Raw genomic sequence first — 23,128 nt, forward strand, 5'->3', positions numbered from 1 at the left:
GTGATCACACCGTCATGATTATCTGGGTCGTGAAGATCTTTTTTGTACAGTTCTTCTGTGTATTCTTGCCACCTCTTCCTAATATCTTCTGCTTCTGTTAGGTCCATACCATTTCTGTCCTTTATCAAGCCCATCTTTGCATGAAATGTTCCCTTGGTATCTCTAATTTTCTTGAAGAGATCTCTCGTCTTTCCCATTCTGTTGTTTTCCTCTATTTCTTTTCATTGATCACTGAGGAAGGCTTTCTTATCTCCCCTAGCTATTCTTTGGAACTCTGCATTCAATGGGAATATCTTTCCTTTTCTCCTTTGCTTTTCGGTTCTCTTCTTTTCACAGCTATTTGTAAGGCCTCCTCAGAGAACCATTTTGCCTTTTCACATTTCTTTTCCATGGGGATGGTCTTGATCACTGCCTGCTATACAATGTCACAAATCTCCGTCCACAGTTCCTCAGGCATTCTATCAGATCTAGTCCCTTAAATTTATTTCTCACTCCACTGTATAATCATAAGGGATTTGATTTAGGTCCTCCCTGAATGGTCTAGTGGTTTTCAATTTAAGTCTGAATTTAGCAATAAGGAGTTCATGATCTGAGCCACAGTCAGCTCCTGGTCTTGTTTTTGCTGACTGTATAGAGCTTCTCCATCTTTGTCTGCAAAGAATATAATCAATCTGATTTCGGTGTTGACCATCTGGTGATGTCCATGTGTAGAGTCTTCTCTTGTGTTGTTGGAAAAGGGTGTTTGCTATGACTAGTGCATTCTCTTGGCAAAAATTATATATATATATATTTAAATTATATATATATTTTTGTCTTTACTCATCAGCAATTTGATTATGATGTCTCTGGGCTTGTATTTCTTTAAGTTTACCCTATTCGTGATTCATGGAGTTTCTTAACTCTAGTGGTTTATTTTGGCTAACCAATTTGGAAAGTTCTCAATCATTCTTTCCTTAAATGTTTTTTATTCTCTGTAGTTTTTCTCATCTCCTTGTGTGACTCAGATAGAATGGACGTTAATCACAGGAGAGGAGAAGGATCCATCATTTTTACTGATACTAATTAAGTTCATTAACTCTTTCTTCTATCATTTCCATTTTGTAATTGAGCTTGTCTATAGAGGTGCTTTGTTATTGGTGCTTTTTGTCCTGCTCTAAAATATCATTTAGGTTCTTATTTATATCATCTGTTTCTTTGTTGAAATTTTATGTCTTTTTTTTCTCTCTAGGATATTTGCTCTCACTTGTTGCAGTATTTCTATAATGGTTTGGTTCAAGCTTCTTTCAGATAATTCCAATACATGTGTCATTGGCATCTGCTGTTTGTATTTTCTTGTGTGGATAGAAAGTTTCCTTATTCTTCATATGTTGAGTAAGTTTGTATTATTTTCTAGACATTTTGAATATTACCTATGAGACTCTGGGCCTTATTTACATCCTATGGAGAATGTTGATACTTTTGTTTAAGAAGGGAGTTGATTTGATTGGGTTTAGGCCACTAATTCTAACCAATTTTCTTGGGATTGTGGTTCCACTGACCAGCTTCCAAAGCCTTTGCATAGCTATTCAGCTCTGTTCTGCTTGTGCACGTCCCACTGGCCCTTCTGGGATCTGAGTAGTGATCAATTTTCCAGTTCAGTTTATGGTAAACTGTTCAGGGTCTGCTGCATGAGCAGTGTGTGAATAAGCCTAGGTTTCATAACTAATACTGTGGAGGGGCTTTGCCAAGCTCTTCACTCTCCCAGACCTACCTGACACTTTTCAATTCTTTTTTTTATTCCTACAGTCAGAAACTGAGATCTTTATTTGTCCCATTTTACTGTGCACTTTGCATGCGCAGCCACTTGATTCAAATGGTGGAAAAGCAGAAAGAGAAAATCTTCAGGGATTTTTCCCTCCTTGAAGCAATGACTTCTTTGATCAAAGCAGAAGGTTTTTTTTTTTTATTCCCTTCAGAGATTTTAGGAACCTACAGATTGGGGCATGAGGAAATGGGGAAGTGAAAAAACATTCAGTCTTTCCCCCACACTTTCTGAGCACTGACAGACCCCCTTTCCACACCCGAAGCCAACACTAGGGAGCCTTCTGGGGCTCTCACTGTCCACACCAAGGTCCACTTCCAGGCTCCCCACCATAGTGCCTCTTGCCTGGAAATATCACAGGAAAAAGACAGTAAACTCTTTGCTGGTTTGGTGGCACTGCAAATTCAGGTCTTCTTCCCTAATTCCTCTACTATTGCTTCCTTCTCAGAATCTTCAAATTGCTGCTGCAGGCATGCTGTCCAGATTTTATAGCTGTATTCAGTGCAAGACACGGGGTGGAATCTATCTACCCATAGCCAGAAACCCTTGGAAAATTTTCACGAACATTCTCTTCAGCCTACATGGTGAATTGAGTGTTCTATCACAAATGAAGTCACTATACCTGAGCCATGGAGAGTCAGGGGTCTCTGAAATGCTGAGTGACGCCCTAGGACCACCATAAATAGGAATATCAGCTCTCATGAATCTTTCCCTTTTGGTACACTGTGAACACCTGGGTCTATGATTGACAGCCATTGTCTGAAATCTATTATAATTCAATTTCTTTCCGGAGTAAATTTTGTGCTTATAATAAGATTCCAAAGCAAACTCATTCCCAAATACGTAGTTTCTATCAAATTTAGTTTAAGTACTGACATACTGGATTTTTCCTTCAGGAAGCGTCTGTCAGTGCAGAGAGCACCCTAAGTATGAGGAGTGTCAGGATTTTTGGTTCAATCAGTGGCATGTGTTTTTGAAGAAACCTTCATCTCTACTTTTCCCGCTTGAGTGTTGCTCTCATACTCCATTCCTGCAGTAGTGTTGCTAAGGAAGAGAAAGGCTTGGTGTTGGGAGGAAGTAATCCCTGCTGACCTTGGTTAGGGGATCAAATCTTGGAAATACAGGAACAAAGAAAGACTCTGAAATCCATAGATTTGGTGACATTCTGAAGAGTGGTTTGTTAATTTTCCTTGATAAATATTTTTTAAGGGTTCATTTAAAAGAAATAAGTTCTGCATATCTCTTATATATCCTGGAATTTTCTGAACTGTTTCATACACTTCTGAAGTTTCCATTTAAAGATATATATGAAATTGGATGTTCCCAATCCAGGAAGCATAACATCTAGGTTTTAAGTCCAAATTTAAAACCTTGAATCTTCAATGAAATGGAAACATGTCAAAATGATTATACGTCCCCTTGTTGATGACCATATTTTAAAGTCAGACGATTCCAGTAATTGATTATTTTTAACTCTTTTTTTTTAGTGCAGTCTGTCTTAGGTTCTTTTACATATTACTGTCCTTTGGTATTGCCTTGTCTGTCACTGTGACCAATGCTCGTGATCTACATGGGGCAAAGGCATAGTTTTCATAGGGAATTTGGTCAAGTTCTTTTCCTCAGCTATTTCAGTTCAGAAGTCACCATCTTCCAAAGTCCTGGACTGTTGCTTGGCCTTCTGCTCAGTGTGTGGACACATTCTATGGAGACAGCCCTGGCTGTGGGCTAAAGCGTCCAGGTGGTTGCAGCCTTTATCAGCTCCAGCAGCCACCCCACGGTATTTACTCCTACTTTGTACTGAATCAAGCTAATAACTTCTGGAGGTAAAACAATTGAACTTATTATCATCAAGGGACTCGTTGCAATGAGATGTGCGGCATATAGAGATATTTAATGTGCTGTAATTTTTTTTTATATGTCGTATAACAATGGGGCCCCAGAAGAACAGTTTTCTATACAATTCTAATTTTGCATGAAATGATCTGGGTGGTGGTTGTGTAACATTCTATATAAGATAGGTTGGTGCCAAGGGACAGCTTACTTCTATACAACTTAAGAAAGCTGTGGTGCATGATCCACACAGGAAGTCCTCAAGATTTAGCTGCATGCTTGTTCCAGGAGAACCATTAACTCTTTAGAACTATCCTATGTATAACACATATATAAGATAGTTCCTAACGTAGGGCTTGGGATTAACATATATACACTACTGTATATAAAATGGGCTTCACTAGTGGCTCAGTGGTAAAGAATCCACCTGCCATGCAGGAGATGGGAAGATCCCCTGGAGAAGGAAATGGCAACCCACTCCAGTATTCTTGCCTGGGAAATCCCATGGATAGATGAGCCTGGCGGTCTACAGTCCATGGGGTCTGAAAGAGTTGGACACAACTTAGTGACTAAACAACAACGTATATAAAGTAGATAATCAACAGGGACCTACCGTATAGCACAGGAGACTCTACTCAATATTCTGTAATAACCTTTATGGGAAAAGAATCTGAAAAAGAATGGATATATGTATATACATAACTAACTGAACCACTTTGCTATACACCTGAAACTAATACAACATTGTAAATCAACTGTACCCCCAATATAAAGTAAAAATTAAAAAAGAACTATTTTGTATGGACCTTTTAAAAGCTTTAAACAAGAGAAATAGCTTCCTGTTTTATTATAACCCAATTACAGGCTCATATAGAAACTTTCAGACTTTCCAAAAATGCGAGACTTATTGAAAAAACTATGGATTCCTGTAAGGTGTTACATGACCAATATTATAAAGATTTTTCAATAACATGAGAAATGTTCACAATTGAATGTCAAGTAGAAAGGACAGGAAAATATTATTTCAATTATTTTATTTATTTGCTTAGAAGAAAAGACCCATATGTTTTTTCTGAGTGGTGTGTTGATTTTTCATTTCCTGTTTGTATTCTTTATTCTTTTCTATTTTTCATTAGTATAAATAATGCCTTGATAAATGACATAGTGCAGAGATAGTTATCCAAATTTCTGATTAATTCCTTAGGACAGGTTCCAGAAAAGAAATTATGGAATGAAAGAGAAAAACATTAAAGAGGAACTTTTTATCTAAATGGCATTGCCAAATTAATATCCAGAAAGGCTCTGCCAAGACCTGTTCCCATCACGGGGGATGAGGAGTCTCGGCAGACTGCACACTGTCTTCTCACTTAAAAATAAAATCTTCACGCACTGGGGATGTGGGAAATGCCATCTTATTATTGCTTTAATTTGCATTTATTTTCATACTATTGAAGTTGAACATTCCCACATGTTTAACAATCATATTTTCTTTTGTGAATTATCTATTCACATCCTTTAGCATTTATGTCTTTTAAATGAATTTCTTTGTATTTGAGCAGTATTATCCTTTTGTCAAGTTCATGACATAGAATTTTCCTCATTTTTTGCTAAATAATTAATTTCATCTCTGAATTTTTTTACCATGAGGAGTATGTTATCAAGTCTGTGAATCTTTTCTGCTTTTCTTGTATTGATTTGAAGCTTAGAAAAGTTTTCCCCTATTTCACATATATATTTCCTCTACATATCTTTAGGGTTTTAGAGTAAAATAGAACGTGAGGAGCAAAAATTGATTTTTCTTTCTAAATTCTTAACTTATCTTCCCAACACCTTTAGTCAAATAAACCTATTTTCTATTCAGTTATTTCTGTTTATTATCTATATTTCCTGTAGCTTATTTCTCAGTAACCCTGTATCTCCTATTCATTCTTACATCAGTCCTTTTTTCATTACTGTAGTTTTGTAATACATTTTATTATTTGATACAGCATTATTGCTCTTAATTACTTTTAAAGCTTTTCTTGCCTGCTTATTCTTCCAAATAACCTTAAGAGTCATTGGGAAGGCTTCAGAAAAATTCCATAGGGACTCTTATTGGAATTGCTTCAAACGTATAAATTAACTTGGAAAAAATTAATATCCTTACAATAATCTTTCCATCAAGAGTCATGGTATTATTTGCCATTGTCTTTAAAGACTTTTAAAATATTTCACTAAAATTGTATGTGTGTATACATAAATGTGTGTGTGTGTATATATATATATATATACACACCCACACATATGTATTTCCATCCCTGGCTCAGAAAGATCCTCTGGAGGAGGAAATGACAACCCACTCCAGAATTCTTGCCAGGATAATCCCATGGATAGAGCACCATGGTCCATGGGGTCACAAAGAGTTGGACACGACTGATCGTGCATGCAAACTTGAAAATGGCATTTAGGACCCATATGAGGAAATCACTTTATTCATATGTATGTATGTGTGAAGTAGTCCAACTCTTTGTGATCCTATGGACTGTAGCCCACCAGGTTCCACTGTCCATGTAATTTTCCAACCAAGAATACTGGAGTGGGTTGCCATTTCCTACTCCAAGGGGTCTTCTTGACCCAGGGATCAAGCCCACATCTCCTGCATTAGCAGGCAGATTCTTTACCACTCACCACTTGGGAAACCATATGTGTGTGTGTGTGAGCTCAGTCATATCTGACTCTTTGTGATCCCATGGACTGTAGCCCTCCAGGCTCCTCTGTCCGCGGGATTTTCTAGGCAAGGATACTAGAGTGGGTTGCCATTTCCTTCTGTGGGGGATCTTCCAGACCTGGGGATTGAACCCACATCTCTTGCATTGGTAGACAGATTCTTTACCACTGAGGCACCTGGGAAGCCCTACAATGAAATATTACTCATCCATACAAAAGATTGAAATAATGCCATTTGCAGCAATATGGATGGACCTGGAGATTTCATACTAAGTGAAGTAAGTCAGACAGAGAAAGACAAATACCATAGGATATCACTCAAATGTAGAATCTAATTTAGAAAAAAATAAGAAAGAAAAGAAACAAATGAACTTATTCACAAAAGAGAAACAGGCTTACATATATTAAAAATAAATTTATGGTTACCAAAGAGTAAGCATTGTGAGGGAAGGATTAATCGGAAACTTGGGATGAACACACACACACATATATAAGATAAATAACCAACAAGGACCTACTATATAGCACAGGGAAAGGTACTCAATATTCTGTAATAACCTATTTGGGCAAAGAATCTTAAAAAAAAATAGACCCATGTATTTGTACAACTGAATCACCTAGCTGTCCACCTGAAACTAACAACACTGTAGATCAACTATATTGCAATATAAAATAAAAATTAAATTACAAAAAAAAAGCTACAGGGAGAGAGACGTCTCAGTTTCCATCTTGTAGCTGAGCAGAGAAGATGCAGGGGGAAGCCCTCCCTCTGGAGGCTTCCCTACTCAGAAGCATGGAGACCCTAGCCCACAGAGCAAATTTTTTTCCAAATGCTAGGAATCAGTGGTTCAGGAGCCCCCTGCCACCCATCCACCTCATGTACACAGGGGAGGTCCTTTCTCCAGGAGACTCCCAGGTGAAGCCGGCCCCCTTTCTGCCAGCCTCTGAGCACTGCAGACCCTCTCTACCTTCTCTGTACCATCCCTCCACCTGTGCTCCATCATCTCTGGGAGCCCTGCCTACCTGGGTCTGTCTGTGCCCGCAGCAGAGGAGACCTGCCAGGAGGATGGGAGGGAGAGCCAGTTGGGATATAGCTGCAGGCTCAGAAGTCTCTGGGCTCTTTTTCATTAAGTTTTCTAAATGGTTATTGCTGTCACACAAGAAAACTATTGATTTTTAAATGTGTGTCTGGTGCCCAGCCACTGTTACTAAATTTCCCAGAATGACTGTTGTTCTTCCTAGACAATCATACTGCCCTCTGAATAGTGATAATTTTGTCTTCTCCATTTCTGAGGTGGTTATTTCTCACTGCCATTTCATGTCATAATATTGACCAGCACATTGAGAATAATACTGAATGAAAATGATAGCAAGTATCCTAGGTCTTGCTTATCTGAATGAGGATTCCTCCCTGTATGAGGATATCTGTTCTTGTCTTAAATCTGATCACTGTTACTTTTTTAAGGAGATCACTCTTACTTTTCCCATAGAGAAGGAAATGGCAACCCACTCCAGTATTCTTGCCTGGAGAATTCCATGGCCAGAGGAGCCTGGCAGGCTCTAGTCCATGGAGTTGCAAAGAGTCGGACATGACTGAGCAACTAACACACGTTCTTTTCCCAGTTTTAAAAAGTCCTGATGAGATATTATATTTAATTCAGCTTCTTTGTGGTATCTATAGAGATCACCACTTAAAAAAATTTATTTCTTTACTTATTTGACTGCACCAGGTCTTAGTTGCTGTGTGTGGGATCTTCATTGTAGTACGCAGGACCTTTAGTTGCAGCATGTGCAATCTAGTTGCCTGACTAGGGATTGAACCTGGATCCCCTGCATTAGGAGTATGCAGTCTTAGCCACTGGATCACCAGGGAAGTCCCCATCATCTTCTCTTTCATTATTTCTTTTCTCTCTTATTTTCCTCTGTCTTTATTTAGAGTAACTTAGGGTTGTAGGTTATTCCTACAACTATTTCTGCTGCTGCTGCAGCAGCTAACTTTATTACTGCTACTACAATTGCTCTTCTCCCCTCCAACATAATATGATACTTTCCAAATAACACTTCTGTTTGCCTACATAAAATTAATATACTAATACACTGCTTTAAGTAACAGTCAGAGGAATATACCAAGAAGAAGCATATAAGTAGCAAGTTGTTATGTGCAGGTTTTGGCTTTCCCAGTACACTATGACCTCTCTTTTCTGCCCTTTTCAGTTCATGCATCCTTGCCCCCTCCCTGTTTATCATATTATATCCAGACACTACTCTACAAATAAATTTTGGACCTTCTGAAGTGAAGTGAAGTGAAGAGAAAGTTGCTCATTCTCTTTGCGATCCCATGGATTATACAGTCCATGGAATTCTGGAGTGGATAGCCTTGTTTCTTGTCATCCCTTTTCTCTCCTTGTCTGGTACCTCCATTTGTAGGTACAACCCCAGCGTATCACACGAGGAGAAGTTCCAGCACTGGCCAGCATCGTGCTACAGGCTCCAGTCTCCATGCCTAAGCAGGGGGGAGGCTGTGGGAACCCAGTGGATACCCACTGGAGTAGGTAGCCTTTCCCTTCTCCAGGGGATCTTCCCAACCCAGGGATCAAACCCAGGTCTCCTGCATTGCAGGCGGATTCTCTACCAGATGAGCCACAAGGACCTTCTAACACATCCCCAAAATTAGAAAGATAAGGATGGAGTGATATTCTTTTCTGGCACCACAATGAGCGTTCCTGAGCGTCCTTTCCCCTTCCTCCTACCTTGGATCTACTGTCCTAGATCATATCAAGTTTCTCTGATTTTTGCCTCTGTAGCGCGTCTTTTGAGGTCAACACACACTTGTGATGCTTTGTTTGTCTCTTTTCCCAGCTGAACTCGAATTTCCTAGATCACAGCGTTGATGTCCTCCATGTTCATTTAGCATCCCCAGGTCTAGCGCAATGACTCTACATAATGGGTCTGGGAACCTATTTGTTGGCTTGAGTTAGAAGTCATAGTTTTCTGCCAATGGATCCCAAGTAGACCTTGACTTTGCTAGAGCATTGATGGTGTCTTCACCTTTTCTCCTCACTGAAGCTGGTCCCTCTTCCTTCCACTCATACATTTCATGTCATCCTTATATGTTTGTACAATCTCTTAATTGCATAGGGCTGTTTTCTTTCTTTCTTTTTTTGCTTTTTTTCCCTTTGGTTGTGCTGAGTCTCTGTTGTGGCACATGGGATCTTTGTTGCTGCATGCAGGATCTTTGTTGTGGCATGCCTCATCTCTAGTCACAGCATGTGCGATCTTGTTCCCTGATCAGGGATCAAACCTGGGACCCCTGCCTGGGCCCGCTGCATTGGCAGCAAGGAGTCTTAACTACCGGACCACCAGGAAAGTCCTGCACAGGGCTGCTTTCATCTGTCATACTGGGAATACAAGCAGGTGTTCCTTAAGCCTTCTTCTCTTTCTAATAGTGAATGAGTTTCAGGAGTAAATTTTTCTTTGAGTATTCAGGATAATGTTTCTCCTCTCTTTTTGGACTCACCCCTATTTTTTCCCTTCATTTTCAGTTCTCAATGTGGAGACCTGGTACCTGGAATTAGCCAACTATCATTTGTGTGGGTGTCACTGACCACCTTCTTTTCCCGCTTGAGTTTCAGAATATCCACTTATGGGGAGGAAGTGTGCCATACCTCGTGTAGTTTTTGGTGACTATTAAGTATTCAATAAAAGAATACTGGACACGGTTTGTTTTCGTGCTTACACTCACCACTTCTTTAAATCTGAGAAGCATTTATGGTTAAAGAATCATGATCAAAGGGCTTCCCTTGATCCAGTGGTTAAGACTCTGCTCTTCCAATGCAGGGGGCATGGAACTAAGATCCCACATGCTTTGGGATGCAGCCCCTCAAAAAGTTAAAAGATAAGAATCATGATCAAGAAGCAGCATATTAAACAATGATAACAATTCTGGACACTTATTACAATCTGGGTTCCCACAGTCTACCCCCTACTTAGGGGTGGAGACTGGAGCCTGTAGCACGATGCTGGCCAGTGCTGGAACTTCTCCTCGTGTGATATGCTGGGGTTGTACCTACAAATGGAGGTAGCAGACACGGAGAGAAAAGGGATGACAAGAAACAAGAACAAGGTGTCAGACTTCCTAGCAGACTGGGCACACACACTTGGGAGCTGGTTGCCTGGGTCTCTAGGTTTTGCAGAGTCTGGGTCTCCGAGCTTGGCGAGGTCCAAGAATGATGCTCATGCCTCTTCCTGTCACTTCTTGGCAGGTGCTGCAGCTCCCTTTCCAAGAGCACAGCCTGCACAGACGACCCGTTTTATTTCTCCATCTGCTTCACTTGCGCTGTGGCTGGCAAACATTTCCTTAGATTTTTTCAAGTGGTTGATGGTTATCCTCAGCTTTTAGAACTTCTGTGATTTTTTTTTTTTTTTTTTGGTCCTTTTCTACTTTCATGGACTTTTTAAACAGAAAGTTGAATGAAGACACATTAGAGATTATCCTCATTCTTTTTTTATTTGATATACTTATACTGGAAATGTGGGAGACCTGGCTTCGATCCCTGGATTGGGAAGATCCCCTGGAGAAGGGAAAGGCTACCCACTCCAGTATTCTGGCCTAGAGAATTCCACGGACTATATAGTTCATGGGGTCGCAAAGAGTCAGACACAACTGAGCAACATTCACTTTTACTGGAGTATGGGATATACTAGAGTAGTATTAGCTGACACCTGTCATGTCGTACAATTATTTTTGTCCAGTTTTGGGAACAATTAAGATCTGGTCTCTTAGCAAGTTTAATGTTTATAATACAGTTTTGTTGGCTACCATCACTGTAGTGTGTATAAGACTTCTGGGACTTATTTCTCCACTAGTTGCAAGTCTGTATCCTTAAACAATATTGTCCAACACATTAACCAAAACACCCAAATAATCAGATTGAAAAATGGGAACTTCCTTGGGGGTCCAGTAGTAAAGATATCACCTTCCAGTGAAGGAAATGCAAGTTCAATCCCTGGTCAGTTCGGTTCAGTTCAGTCACTCATTGTGTCTGACTATTTGCCACCCCGTGGATTGCAGCACACCAGGCTTTCCTGTCCATCACCAACTCACAGAGCTTGCTCAAACTCGTGTCCATTGAGTTGGTTATGCCATCCAACCATCTCATCCTCTGTCGTCCCCTTCTCCTCCTGCCTTCAATCTTTCCCAGCATCAGGGTTTTTTCAGATGAGTCAGTTCTTCGCATCAGGTGGCCAAAGTGGCTTCAGCTTCAGCATCAGTCCTTCCAATGAATATTCAGGACTGATTTCCTTTAGGACTCACTGGTTTGATCTCCTTGCAGTCCAAGGGACTCTAGAGAGTCTTCTCCAACACCACAGTTCAAAAGCATCAATGCTTCAGTGCTCAGCATTCTTTATGGTCCAACTCTCATATCCATATGTGACTACCGGAAAAACCATAGCTTTGACTAGATGGACCTTTGCTGGCAAAGTAATGTTTCTGCTTCTTAATATGATGTCTAGGTTGGTCATAACTTTTCTTCAAAGGAGCAAGTGTCTTTTAATTTCATGGCCGCAGTCACCATCTGCAGTGATTTTGGAGCCCAAGAAAATAAACTCTGTCACTGTTTCCATTGTTTCTCCATCTATTTCCAATGGAGTGATGGGACCAGATGCCATGATCTTAGTTTTTGAATGTTGAGTTTTAACCCAACTTTTTCACTCTCCTCTTTGACTGTCATCAGGAGGCCCTTTAGTTCCTCTTCACTTTCTGCCATAAGGGTGGTGTCATCTGCATATCTGAGGTTATTGATATTTCTCCTGGCAACCTTGATTCCAGCTTGTGCTTCATCCAGTCCAGCATTTTGCATGATATACTCTGCATATAAGTTAAATAAGCAGAGTGACAATATACAGCCTTGACATACTCCTTTCCCAATTTGGAACCAGTCTGTTGTTCCATGTCCAGTTCTAACTGTTGCTTCTTGACCTGCATACAGATTTCTCAGGAGGCAGATCAGGTGGTCTGGTATTCCCATCTCTTAAAGAATTTTCCACAGTTTGTTGTGATCCACAGAGTCAAAGGCTTTGGCATAATCAATAAAGCAGAAGTAGATATTTTTCTGGAACTCTCTTGCTTTTTCAATGATCCAACAGATGTTGGCCAGTTTAATCTCTGGTTCCTCTGCCTTTTCTAAATCCAGCTGGAACATCTGAAAATTCACGGTTCATGTACTGTTGAAGCCTGGCTTGGAGACTCTTGAGCATTATTTTGCTAGCTTGTGAGGTGACTGCAATTATGTGGTAGTTTGAACATTCTTTGGTATTGCCTCTCTTTGGGATTGGAATGAAAACTGACCATTTCCAGTCCTGTGGCCACTGCTGAGTTTTCCAGATTTGCTGGCATATTGAGTGCAGCACTTTCACAGCATCATCTTTTAGGATTTGAAATAGCTCAACTGGAATTCCATCACCTCCACTAGCTTTGTTCATAATGATGCTTCCTAAAGCCCACTTGACTTTGCATTCCAGGATGTCTGGCTCTAGGTGAGTGATCACACCATCATGATTATCTGAGTCGTGAAGATCTTCTTTGTACAGTTCTTCTGTGTATTCTTGCCACCTCTTCTTAATATCTTCTGCTTCTGTTAGGTCCATACCATTTCAGTCCTTTATAGTGCCCATCTTTGCATGAACTATTCCCTTGGTATCTCTAATTTTCTTGAAGAGATCTCTAGTCTTTCCCATTCTATTGTTTTCCTCTATTTCTTTTCATTGATCACTGAGGAAGGCTTTCTTATCTCCCCTTGTTATTCTTTGGAACTCCGCATTCAGATGGGAATATCTTTCTTTTTCTCCTTTGCCTTTTGCTTCTCTTCTTTTCTCAGCTCTTTCTAAGGCCTCCTCAGACAACCATTTTGCCTTTTTGCATTTCTTTTTCTTGAGGATGGTCTTGATCACTGCCTCCTGTACAGTGTCATGAACCTCCATCCATAGTTCTTCAGGCACTCTGTCTATCAGATCTAATCCCTTAAATCTATTTGTCACTTCCACTTTATAATCATAAGGGATTTGATTTAGGTCCTACCTGAATGGTTTAGTGGTTTTCCCTACTTTCTTCAATTTAAGTCTGAATTTGGCAATAAGGAGTTCATGGTCTGAGCCACAGTCAGCTCCCGATCTCATTTTTGCTGACTGTGTAGAGCTTTTCCATCTTTGTCTGCAAAGAATATAATCAATCTGATTTTGTTCTTGACCATCTGGTGACGTCCATGTGTAGAGTCTTCTCTTGTGTTATTGGAAGAGAGTGTTTGCTATGACCAGTGTGTTCTCTTGGCAAAACTCTATTAGCCTTTGCCCTGCTTCTTTTTGTATTCCAAGGCCAAATTTGCCTGTTACTCCAGGTATCTCTTGACGTCCTACTTTTGCATCCCAGTCTCCTATAATGAAAAGGACATCTTTTTGGGGTGTTAGTTCTAGAAGGTCTTGTAGGTCTTTATAGAACCATTCAATTTCAGTTTTTTCTGGGTTACTGGTCGGGGCATAGACTGGGATTACTGTGATATTGAATGGTTTCCCTTTGAAACGAACAGAGATCATGCTGTCATTTTTGAGATTGCACCCAAGTACTGCATTTCAGACTCTTTTGTTGACTATGATGGCTACTCCATTGCTTCTAAGGGCTTCTTGCCCACAGTAGTAGATATCATGGTCGTCTCTGTTAAATTCACCCATTCCAGTCCATTTTAGTTCACTGATTCCTAAAATGTTAATGTTCACTCTTGCCATCCTCTGTTTGAGTACTTCCAATTTGCCTCGATTCATGGACCTAACATTCCAGGTTCCTATGCAATATTGTTCTTTACAGCATAGGACTTTACTTCCATCATCAGTCACATCCACAACTGGGTTTTGTTTTCACTTTGGCCCTGCCTCTTCATTCTTTCTGGAGTTATTTCTCCACTGATCTCCAGTAGCATATTGGGCACCTACCGACCTAGGGAGTTCATCTTTCAGTGTCCTATCTTTTTGCCTTTTCATACTGTTCATAGGGTTCTCAAGGCAAGAATACTAAAGTGGTTTGCTATTCCCTTCCCCAGTGGATCACGTTTTGTCGCAACTCTCCACCATGACCTGTCCGTCTTGGGTGGTCCTACATGGCATGGCTCATAGTTTCATTGAGTTAAACAACACTGTGGTCCATGTGATCAGTTTGATTAGTTTTCTGTGATTGTGGTTTTAATTTTGTCTGCCCTTTGATGGATAAGGATAAGAGGTTTATGGAAGCTTCCTGATAGGAGAGACTGACTTACCTCTATGGTCAGGGAGCTTAAAATCCCTTACGTGCCTTTCAGCCAAAAGCACAAAACATAAAATAGAAGCAGTATTGTAACAAATTAAATACAGACGTTTAAAATGGTCCACACCAAAACATCTGTAAAAAAATAAAGTAGAAAAAATTTTCAGATAATAGGCAGAGGAACTAAATAGACATTTATCCAAAGAGCCAACAAGTCCATAAAACGGTGCTCAATATCTGTTCTTTGTGATCCTAAAGTCAAGATTATTCTGAAGTCACTGCATCCATTTTCTCATAACTTACACCCTAATGTATTTCAGATCCGAGACTTTCTAGTCTACACTATTCTCTGAAGGTTAGAAATGACCTCGCAGCTATTGGAGTAGAAGGCGAGTTTGGTGCTAGTAAGATGCATGGTCTGTCTTGACAGTTTCTCTTCCGCATGGATCCCTGAGGAAGATGTGCACATAGGAGCAGTAGGAATAAGGAAGAAAGTGCCCATGTATATTCAGCCTTGCTCATGGGCTGTATCCCTATGTAGAAAATAAGAGAGGAGGTAGGATGGCTGGGCTAACTCTCAGCAGATCAGGCTTGGATGGACCCATAGCATAGATGAACAATACCAGAGGAGTTTGGGCCCCAGCTGTGAGCACAAACTTTGCACACTTCCTGAGAGCCAGCCTTATTGATTACTTCCTGGTCCTATTTGGAAGGGGAGTGAGAGTGAGCAGTGCCAAGGCGAGGACATGCCTCCACTCTTCACCAACTCCTTTCTTTATCCTCACTATCCCTCAGCCTTCTATTGTCCATGTGTGCGTGCTAAGTTGCTTCAGTCGTGTCCGACTCTTTGTGACCCTGTGGACTGTAGCCCACCCTCAGGGCTCCTCAGTCCATGGGATTCTTGGGGCAAGAATACTGGAGTGGGTTTCCATGCCTTCCTCCGGGGATCTTCCCCACCCACAGATCAGACCCATGTCTCTTACATCTCCTGCATTAGCAGGTGGGTTCTTTACTACTTGTGCTACCTGGGAAGCCCACTTTCTACTGTGGTCAATTGCAACTTCCCATTTGGATGTAAAGCAGAAGTAAAAGCATCTTTTCTGTTATTCTAGGATACGTAAGAGATGTTAAAGCTCTGCTAAATGTCCAGCTCCCATGAGAAACAGGCTTTCCAGCATGCTGGGTTGCTGGAGGCAGGTGCATTGCTTAGGGTTGTCTGGGCCTTGGTGCTGCTTTGACAGGCAGGTTGAGGATGGGGCAGTTTGGGAAGAGGAGGACCTAAGTATGTAAAATTCTGAGCGCAGAGGCAGAGGATGGAGAGAACATGCTAGTCCTTTCAGAATAGTGGCTGAGTTGGCCTGCTGCCCACAGTCAAGCCTTCACAAGGAAGAACCTGTCTTGTGTCACCAGCCGCTTTGAAGTCTAAATTAGATCCCTAACCAGGGATCAAACCCATGATCCCTATAGTGGACACATGAGTCCCAACCACTGGACTGCCAGGGAAGTCCCTGTTTCTCTTCTTAAAAGGACACCAGTCCTATTGGATTAGGGCCCCACCCTTATGACCTCATTTAACCTTAATCACTTCCTTCAAGTCTCTGTCTCCAAAGATAGTCACACTGGGAGTTAGGGCTTCAACCAATGAATTCTGGGAGGACACAGTTCAGTCCCTAACACATTATAAGAGGTTAATGTGGAAGCATTAGGCATAAAAATTTCACTGGATGGAGTTGGTGGATAGGGTGATGCTCTCACTCCCCACTTGGACACTTCCCACTGACTGCATCAGGGACAAGCAGGGCTTATCTTGTCCTGTTCTCTTCCCATAGGAGTCCTTGTTCCAGCATGAAGCGAGGGTGGTTACTGCTTCAGTCACACAACATCCTTCCTGGGGTCCACGAGGTATTCAGGGTGCTCATCTCCTCTTTCAACTTGTTAGAACCTCCCCTCCCTTACGGGTTAAGGGTTCTACTGACTTTTAAGAAGGTGCACACCATGAGAGCTGCAAGTCAAGTTTTATTTGGGGCAAAATGAGGACTATAGCCCAGGAGACAGCATTAAAGAGAGCCCTGAGAAACCACTGTGAGGAGACCAGGGGAAGAACTAAATACGTAGGCTATATAGCTAGGATATTTTGCAATAAGGGGCTTCCCTGGTGGCTCAGCAGTAAAGAATCTGCCTGCCAAGGCAGGAGATGGGTTTGATTCTGGGTTGGGAAGATCCCCTGGAGAAGGAAATGGCAACCTACTCCAGGATTCTTGCCTGGGAAATCCCATGGACAGAGGGGCCTGCTGGGTTACAATCTGTGAGGTCACAAAGAGTCTGACTTGACTTAGCATCTCAACAACAACAACAACAGTATTTCAATAAAGGGTAGGTAATCAGGAACATCAAAAGATTATTAATAATTGAAAACCAGATATCTCGAGTTAAGGAATTTAGCACTTTTCTAAGTATGGGAAAATGCAAGAGTCTAAGCTCACTGAAATCATTCCTCAGGTGTGTACCTGAGCTATCTGGGGCCAGTATCCTGTATTTTCACATCCTATGTTCCCTCAGGGCTCACCACAGGGAGTGCCCGCAATCTGATGGCTGCTAGATGGCAGATGTTTTTTTCAGCCCTGAATTTCCTCAGGGCTCACCGGCTCATGTTGGAGGGCTGCAATTGCTGATGACTGTGATATCCTTGTTTACTGATATGGCAGGAAATATTCCATTTCTCAGCTCACTCCTGAGCCATTGAGAATTTCCAAATTAGAGCCTTTGCTCCTACCGTTGAGCTGCCCTAGCTTAATGCTTTTAGGTCAGTCCCAGCCCCTACTTGATTCTGCCCTGGGTGATGGATTGCAACCTCCTGGAGGCTAAGCCTGTGTCTATTCATCCCTCTCTTGCCCCACCATGCACCTCACATCTCTGTGCTTTTGGAATTGAGTCAGTTGATTGGAACCGAGTCTCAAGCAGACATTTCTTCTTCCTCCCAAGCTATCTCCTCATTACCCTTCTTTACCCATCATTTTTTCTGTATATGCCTTTCCTTCCTTTTATTTCGCAGGGATTTTTGTTGCTATTTTACCTTTCGGTGAAAGTTTCACCTGGTTGGTCTTAACGAATGTCGTGCAGTCCTGGCCCTCCCGCAGCTTCTTGCCCTCGTTCAAGTTCATTACTCTGACTTACATAGCAGTGGGAAGCAATCAGATGTGGTCCTGGGCAGGTTAGCTTCCTGCCTGTCTTGCTAAGTGGATCATGATATTGGAAGCATGGGGGAGGTTAGGAATGAGTCCTTGTTGAAGTGAGTTTCACTGTTTCGCTCTGCACTTACTTGACCGTTAAAGGTTCGTAAAATGATTTAACCTAATGAAGTTTTTGCATTCGGAGTTCGCTGCATCCTGTGAAGGGTCAGGGGGGGACGGTCTGGGAGGATGCCCAGTTTGTCTTTAGGGGACACGTGAATCCAGAATGCCAGCCTGATGTCACCCTGCCAGGTGTGGTGGAAGAGGGTGCCTATAGGATTGTATGGGAGAGACCTGGGTCCTCTGAGAACTGACCCTCCAAGGAGAATTACTGAGACCCTCATTGCAGGCAGAATGGCAATTTGGGGAACAAAGAGCTTTCAGACAGTGGTCATTTGTGTTAAAGCCTCTAAAGGCCATTTTCCCAGTTCCCACTAAATTCCTTCCTAAAAGTTTAGGTAGGAAAACATATTATACCCTCAGATGTTGCAGAGAGGTGTGAACCTGGAGCAGGAATTATACTGGGACCTCTGACATAGAGGGAGGCTTTGCAACATGGGGTTAATATCAAGAGTTCCAAGCTGATCACTTAGCAGGCATATGCTAGCTGCCGAGCCTTGACCTAGCTCCTTTTAACCTCTTCTTGCTGAAGTTTTCTCAAGGGTAGAATGTGGAAGGGCAGAACCTATTCACAGTGTTGGGATGGAATCACACACAATAATATATGTCAGACCTTGAGTTCAGTGTCTGGCATATGGTAAATGTTAAATCAATATTTCCTATTACTTATTATGACTCTTTTAAATGCTTAAGAAAGGCCTCCAGCAGCTGATCTGAGACTCGATATCTAGGCAAAAAGACAACTTAGATTTCAATTTGCCTCTTTGTGCCAGGAGCCACAGCACTCCCCAGCCAGGGACCGCTGGGCTCAGATGAATGAGTGTTGCTGACAGAGTCATACATCACCCGGCCTCCTGAGAGGCAGCAAAAGCATAGGCGAACTGCTGGGTTGGGAATCACTGCTTTGCTCCCCTGTGTGAGCTTCTGCAAGTTACTGAGCCTCTCTGTGTGTGAGTTTTCTCATCTGTAAAATGGGCCACTGGTAGACTTCAATGAACCAGGCTGTGCAATGTCTTTCAATGATGCCATGGTATCACTCAGTATGTTAGATGTTAAGATCATCACCAGACTTCCCAGACTTTGCCTTGGCCAGTGGCTGGTTTTTTATATAAGGAACTTAGGGAGATATCTCTGAAATTGTACTCATCTCAGCACTCCTGGGATGGATGCAGGGTGGGGTGGGGTGGGGAGACATGGGGAAGAGTGCTAGGAGCAGCTTTGATAGCTTATGGGGTGTTCCCAGTCCTGCCTGTCCTTTAAACTAGGATCTGCTAAAGGGGACTTTTATTCAGTCTCCATCTGAATAGAATCTTGTACTCCTGGAAAGACCAGTGCTGAGCTGTGTATGTGAGGGAGGAGTCTTTGTGTACTGAGGGTCTGCAGAAAATGTGCAATATATACATGCTCAGGAGCCAGAGCTGAGAAGATCCCAAGAGACATAGAGAAAGTCAAAGAGGCATCCCTCTTATTTCTCCAACTATGGGCCTGCAGGAATCTCCCTTGGATCATTGATAGTTGGGGGGGAAAATGGAGGAAGGCAGTGGAGAATCACATTTTGACCAATAAAAAATTTGAGGTTCCAAATGTCTTCTGCTTAGTAGATAGAAACAAATCCTTCCATGAACCAGACCTCTCCTGCAACTAGCAGAAAGGCTCTGCCAAGTCCCCTGTGCCCCTGCGCTGTAGCTAGCACCCCCCTGGGGTTGCCCACCATGACCCAAGCACTTCCCTTGCAGTCAAGGGTTTCAGTAGCAAAAAAGCTGCTCCCTTCACTGAGGTCAGGATATGGTTGGAAGCGTCTCTTCCACTTGCCAACTTTGAGGCTGATGTTCTCAGCCAAGGGCACCATCTGTGAGTGCTCCCTGATGACTTTGACTAGGGTTCCATGTGGACCCCAGTTCCACATGCTGCTCTCCCAACACCTGGGTTGGGGGGAAGTTTCAGAGAGGTGGGTGATCACTCTCCTCTTACCTGAAAGATAGATTGTTTAAAAACAGCCTCATCCTCCTGGTTCTCAGGTGCCTAATATACTGAGAAATATATATTGCACATGCTCTGGACCCCCCCCCACCCCCATTCCATTCAGCTCCCAAGTGAAAGTAGTGCCTACTATAGCCTGGCCAGGAGGTTGTATGACCCAGCCCAGTGGATGTATTTTAGATAGGGTCTCATGAGTTCTTTATAAAAAAATTATCCACACCCTCGAGCTTCTAAACCTTTATGAACTGTTGGACGTTGCTCCGGGTGACAGACAGTTGGGATGATGCCCACTGTTACTAGACAAGCACCTCAGAAGGGGGTCTCAGAAGGAGAACCATAGTACAGTAAGTCCTCTGCATATGAACAGGTTTCACTAGTAAGTCCAATTTGTTCTTAAGTCTCATTTGTTCATAGGTACCCAACTAACACAATCAGCTAGATCATACTGTACTGTAATAGGTTTATAATACTTTCCACACAACTAATACATAAAAAACAAACACAAAAAATAAAGAAAACATTTCTCATCTTACACTAGTACAGCACAACAGCTGGAATCCAGGGGCTGGCATCAAGGGTTACCAACTGGAGGAGGGAGAGGAGGTGGGAGATGGTAGAACTGAAGGATTGTCAGCAACAGGAGACGGAGGGCAAGCTGCGTTTCACTCTCGCCTAACGTTGATGGCACAGATTCTGGTTCCTTGCTGGAACCAGATGCACGTTTGTATCTTTGAATGTTCACAACTTGACGATTGGCATGGAGGGGACTTACTGTACTTGAGACACTATCTAGTCTAGTATTTCTCAAACTACTTCCCCTTCCTTCTCTTCTTCTTCCTCTTGTCCTGCTCCTCCTTCTTGTTCTGCCACTCACCTGCTCAGGTGCCTTTTAAGACACTTGTTTCTCTAGTTGCCCCAACCCCATGACATTTTAATAGCACAGATATAGTGTGCATATGTCTCTTTACATACTGCGACCTTAGGAGGGCCACTAACCATTGTAATGCCTCAGGTATTTTTTGTCCCCTAAGAATCACTTTCCATCTCACTGAAGGTGACACTTGCTCTCTTGAGAATGCATCTTCTGGTCTGAGCCTTTTTGGCCATCCAGCACCGGCTTTTTGTTTATTTATTTATGGCTGCACTGGGTCTTCATTGCAGCACACAGGCTCTTCACTGATACATGCAGGCTTTCTCTAGTTGTGGTGAGCAGAGGCTACTCTCTAGTTGCAGCATGCAGGCTTCTCATTATGGTGGCTTCTCTTGTTGCAGAGCATGGACTCTAGGACACTCGGGCTTCAGTAGTTGGCTCAGGGGCTTAGCTGCCCCGTGGCTTGTAGAGTGTTAGTCCCCAGAGCAAGGATCCCACATCCCCTGCACTGGCAGGCTGATTCTTAACCTCTGGACCACCAGGGAAGTCCCCAGTGCCAGCTTTGACTAGCAGGAGCAACTTGGGGTGAGCAGCGGGTTAGTGCATGAATATAGCAAGTGCGACTGTCCTAAACTGGGAGCCATGTGGTGCTAACTCAGTGTGAATACCAGCAAGACTGGGCCATTCTCAGCTTCCTCCAGCTTTCTACTTTCACAAATACTGGATGATTTATCTTTGGGTAAACATCCTGGACTGCATTTAAGGTAGTTTCCTCGCTTTGTCTTTTTCTTTAAAAGTGAAGTTATTAAGTGAAAATGAAACAGCAGGACACAGCATCTTGAATCCTGCTAGTCAGTATTCAGGGTGAGCACACCAGGGATGCAGAAGAGAGCTCATGTCTTCTCCACATCTCTGCCAGCATCGAACAGTGTTCTTTTTAGAAGTATTCGCTAGTTTGAAACGCAAGATGCTAACTTGTTGTCAGCTGATGATGACCAGCCAGGGTGAAGTTTTAGATCCTTTCATCTTATTGAATGGTAAGAGGTACATCCCTTTCTCAGTAGTCCTTGGACTGCCCCGCCCTAGTTGGTGGCTCAGTCTTCCCTTTCCCACTGACTTGTCACGCCTCTCCTATCCTCTTGGAAGTTTTATCTACACTGGGATCTGTTCCTGGACTGTCTTTTTCTGAATTATTGACATCTTGATGATGACATCCACCTGAATTTTGGAAGCAGGTTTTCAGCAAAGGCTCATGGAAGGCAAAGAAAATACAAGCAAGAGACATCATTCATTCTCTAAGGGCATGTTGAATGCCCACCGTGGTATCAAATATAGAGTCATTTCAGACTGGGTCCCTGGCCTTGCAGAGCTCACAATCTAGGTGGGAGACAGGCATGCACATTAGTGGCTGAGATAGAGGGTGATCAGTTCTAAACAGGTGCACATTAAGTTAGTAGGAGAGACAGAAGTTTGCCCAGCTCTGTCTAATGAGATGAGAAAGGGTCAGGAAAAATACCAAAAGAGAACATGATATTTCAGCTCCATCTTATGAAACAAGTTAGAGATCACCCGGCAAACAAATGGAAGGAACAGCGTGTACAGAGGTCTGGAGCTCTGAAATAGCATGGCGTCTTGTGCAGAGGTGGGGAGCAAAAGGTGTCAAAGGGCATAGTGGGACTTGAGGTGGGTGGGTTCTGAGGTGGCTTCCTTATTTTTGGTCAAAGATGCCATTGAAATTTATAAAGCAGGATCAGATATGCTTTGGGAGAAGTAAACTCAACTGTGTGGAAGAGAGTGTGGAGGTGAGAATATGAGGACAGAAATCATTTTACTAGTAACACTGTAATTATTATCAGAACATTCTTGGAAGCATTTTCCTACCACAGTGTTTTTGGAACTGAATTAGCAACTGAATTAATGAAGAAGGTAGAGCAGCTACAGCTATTTAAGAAGTGAAATCAGTGAGACTTGATGACTAAATATATGTGTGATTGACCAGTATGAAGGAAGAGATTTGGATGAAGGTGTGATTTCTCTCCTGTATAGCTAGGCAACTTGGGGTTCAGGAAATACAGTACCTGTGAGGTTGTAGGAGGTGTTGGATGGGATTTAGATATAAATACTAACAAATGATTAGGGATAGGTGGTATTGGAGGTACTAATTGTTGCCAGTTTCTTGGTTGTCTTCTAGTATTTTAAGAGTGTTGCACAATTTTCAGAAATGGTTCCAGCTCTTCCTTGATCAAGGTCATGCCATGGAGAAAAGCATGTAGATGTTTATTTCATGTTTATTTTATTCA

At 42.2% G+C, this 23,128-nt stretch overlaps 1 protein-coding gene across 4 annotated transcripts in view; it reads left to right on the forward strand.

The window, feature by feature from the left end:
• Nucleotides 1–23,128, forward strand: part of CALN1 (calneuron 1) — a 491,831-nt gene that overhangs the window by 286,664 nt on the left and 182,039 nt on the right. The gene's annotated exons all lie outside the window — the stretch shown is intronic.

Source organism: Cervus elaphus, chromosome 10 (assembly GCF_910594005.1).
Source record: "Cervus elaphus chromosome 10, mCerEla1.1, whole genome shotgun sequence".
NCBI lineage: Eukaryota > Metazoa > Chordata > Mammalia > Artiodactyla > Cervidae > Cervus > Cervus elaphus.